This window comes from Acanthisitta chloris, unplaced genomic scaffold (assembly GCF_000695815.1).
Source record: "Acanthisitta chloris isolate BGI_N310 unplaced genomic scaffold, ASM69581v1 scaffold22123, whole genome shotgun sequence".
NCBI classification, from domain to species: domain Eukaryota; kingdom Metazoa; phylum Chordata; class Aves; order Passeriformes; family Acanthisittidae; genus Acanthisitta; species Acanthisitta chloris.
In genome coordinates, this window is record NW_008666990.1 from 51,575 (window position 1) to 55,416 (window position 3,842).

At 38.2% G+C, this 3,842-nt stretch overlaps 1 protein-coding gene across 1 annotated transcript in view; it reads right to left on the bottom strand.

Moving 5' to 3' along the window:
* The window catches only part of LOC103799989 (membrane-associated guanylate kinase, WW and PDZ domain-containing protein 2-like), a gene marked incomplete at both ends in the record, with an annotated part of 53,653 nt that overhangs the window by 48,760 nt on the left and 1,051 nt on the right, over window positions 1-3,842 (bottom strand). The window lies entirely within an intron of this gene.

A 3,842-nucleotide genomic window follows, 5' to 3' on the forward strand; every position in this document is an offset into this window, starting at 1 on the left:
CGTTGGGTGGTCAGCTTTGCTTCTCACAGCATTTTGAAAATATATCAAATACTAGAAAATTTTCTCTGCTCAGCCTTAGCTAGTGTTTTAAATTATATTATAAACAGATACTATTCCTGGCTGATCAGATTAAATTGTTTGTGATATGCTATTTTTTCCATATACAAAATCTCACTGCATTCTCTAAATATGTTGTGTAATAAAATTCTGAAGTTCTCCTTATAGTTAGTCCCTTTGTACTGTCTACAAGTCAACATGGAAAATGGAATATAAGCCTGAATGTGCTTCTTGAAATATTTAATTTCATCTAATTTTAAAGACAGTGAGAAAAAGATTTTTAATGTGGGGGTGGTGAGACACTGGCACAGGTTGCCCAGGGAGGCTGTGGCTGCCCCAACCCTGGCAGTGTTCAAGGCCAGGCTGGATAAGCCTTGAGCAACCTGCTCTAGTGAGGAGGTGTCCCTGCCCAGGGCAGGGGCTTGGGACTAGATGATCTGTAAGTTCCACTCCAACCCTTAAATTCTATGATTCTATGATTCAATTCAAAGACCTTCTATGATCCTCATTCCAGAAACAAGGGAAGGAATGTGGATTATAGTGCTCAGGTATGTCTTCCAGTGCTGCACAAGTGTATGTGACAGTGGCTCACACTCTGCACAGCAACATCTCCTCCTCTGGTTACAGAACCATGGTTATATCATGTTATCCCAATATCTGTGTTGGATATTTATCTGTGTTGGAGTTTCACCTCCAATGAAGTTATTATGCTGAGCCAAATCAGAAGTCATTTAATCACTATATGAAATCAAAATTCTGCTAAAAAACGAAACCAAGTGAAACCTGTAGGATTTGGCTGTGCTATTACACAGACCTTGGTGTGCTTCAGGCACAGTCCCTGCCACAAACAGCAAGGTGCTGGTGCAATTCACTGAAATTTATTACAATTTTATTTCAAATTTAAAAAGAAGCCTGATTTGCTTCAGAGATCTGATTACCAGTGTGGATAAGGAGAGAAAATTCATCTCCCATATTACAATTTTATTACAAATTCAGAACTCAGTGTCACTGAAGTTAATATGACTTGGACTGCTAATTTGAGTGAGAGTGGAAATGAGCCTTGTATTCTTTTTTTTCTGTTCTGCATAGAATATTGTCACCTAGACTGACAGGGAACTTTGCCACAGGTAAGCTGCAAAAGATGTAGCAACTGTTTATGTACCTTTATGTATGTTTAAAGTAATTCATATCTATAAAGACAGCTTTTTTTTTCAGCAGCTGCTCAAAAGGACATACATAGAAATGGTCAAAACAGTAATGGATTTAGTCCCACTGAAACGTTGTATTTTCATATTTGCAAAACTGGTAAAAAAAAAGATTTGTAGAGTTTTTATCATGAACATACTATTGCTTTTCTACAGCACTTTGGAATACTACAGTCATTGGCAGTTGTCACAAAAGAGGCAGACAAAGAAAGGTGTATTCAAAGCCTAAAGTAGTAACGAGGTCACAGAGAATCTTATTTTTAGTTCTACTTTAAAACACAAAAAATAATGTGTGCCTCAAAAATAAGAACTATAGAACTATACCTTTCTAAGAATATATGCTGCTTTCACTTTTACATTATATCCCATCCAGGCTGAAATCACAACTATTATTTGCTCGCAGCAGAACAAAAAGTTTCTGAGGGTTTTCACTGGTTTTGTCATTACTATGAGAAAACATTCCCCTCCCAACAATAGTGAGTACTACAGTGAACACTACAAACTCTCAAGTTTCAGGTGAGTCTCCACTTGGCCTCCTTATCCTCTGGTTTACCTGGATGTTTCTGATTCTCTTTGAAATTCTCACAGTAGAAGGTAAGTTGACTGAAACAAACCTTCTAGTAAAAATGTGGTGAAAAATAACACAAGTACACAGCCTGTCATTTTGTCTCAACTCAATGAGAAATCCCTTCTTTGAAACACTTTCTTGGTAGGTACAAACTGGTACACAGTGGTCATGGTTAGCATAGAGTGACTCAGCTATACTGTAGAAACAGCTAAATACAGAATGACTTTTTTAAGACAAAAAAGAACTTTTCAAACCAATCTATCAACACTGAGAATCATTAAAAAGAAGGCTGATTTGTTTCAGAGATCTGATAACCAGTGTTGATAAACAGAGAAAATTCATCACCCAGAACATGTCTGCTCATATAAATTGCTTATCTATGGAAGAATTCAAAAATCATCTTCTCCTCATGAGGGGAATTGAACATTTTTGCTCTGGTTGGTATAATTGTCACCAGTAAGCTTAATCACTGCAGACTTAATGTGCTCAGGAAAACTTGTGACAGGATGATTAGCAAGACTCTTCCCTGAGGAAGGTGCTATAGTCAAGAATTAATTAGGAAACTGGGGGTATAAATTTGTAAGGTCATGTCCAGAAGTCTTTGTAGTAGAAACAAAAGGGGAACAGGAGAAACAAGGATCAGAACAAAGAGTGTCTGTAAACTAGGTATATTTTCTAATGTCTTACCTAATATTTCCCATAATGCATAAACAGATAATATATTCTCTATTATTTGTCAGAATGCACATCTGGTGATTAGGAAACTTGGGAATCGAAGACAGGATTTATGCAGAATTCGTCTGTTGAGTTTATTTTGGTTTGTGCTTAGTTTCTGACTTCTTGGCTTCAGTGAACTTGTCATCTGTGATCAGCAAATGACGTGACAGACGTTGCACAGTCACAACTCTGGACCTGTCTTCATCTAGGTCCTCAGCTGGTTTCAGGAGTTATGCAGACTTCCTGAACCAATATTTCACCTTGCTGTCCACACAGCTCTAGTAGCTGGTATTAAAAGACACATCTCAGTATCCCCCGAGGGACAGAAGAGCACTGTGAATTAATTTAACTTAGCAGTTCTATTTCTACAAACTTGCTACAAACTAATGCAATTACATGGTCAAGCAATGACACACTTGTGCTATGGTTAAGTTCCTCTAATGCTAGTTTCAAACACCTAAGGTAACAAAAAAAACCACTTCAAGAAAGACTCGTTAATTAAAGAATGGCTGATAAATACAAAATCGTGGTGTTGTATTAATGTTCTTGGGTGACTTGTACCACTGCGTGTCAGACAGTGGTGAAAAATGTATGAAAGTAAAAGATGATATACTTCCCTTATTTGACCTTCTTTAATGGAAATCTTTGTTACAAGTTCTGTATTGATATAAATCTTAATGAAAATTTATTTACTTCGCAATGGGTACTTTGTGCTGATTAGGTGAGAAAGGATTACCTTCTTTCCTGCTATTTATAACACAGCTAATGATTTTTTTCTGGGGGGTGAATATCTTCTATTTATCTTCAGATTGTTTTCCTTGACAGGGACAAAGTCAGGACAAAAAAGGTCTTCATTGCTTCTTTTGCTACAGTCCAAAAATATGAGGCTGCTTCCTGTGAAATGGTTCTACTCACCCAGGTATTCTCATATGTACAGGTCATATTTTCTATATAAAGGGTGTTCTCTTGAATTTTGAATATTACACTAGATCCCCACTAATCTAACCGATTTGGGGGAGAGTGTGGATCTGCTGGAAGGCAGGAGAGCTCTGCAGAGGGACCTGGATAGGCTGGAGAGATGTGCTGATTCCAAGGGGATGAGGTTTAACAAGGCCAAGTGCTGGTCCTGCACTTTGGCCATAACAATCCCATGCAGAGCTCCAGGCTGGGACAGAGTGGCTGGAGAGCACCAGGCAGAAAGGGACCTGGGAGTGTGGATAGACAGAAAGCTGAACACGAGCCAGCAGTGTGCTCAGGGGGCCAAGAAGGAAGAAGAGATTTTTTATGGAAAGAGT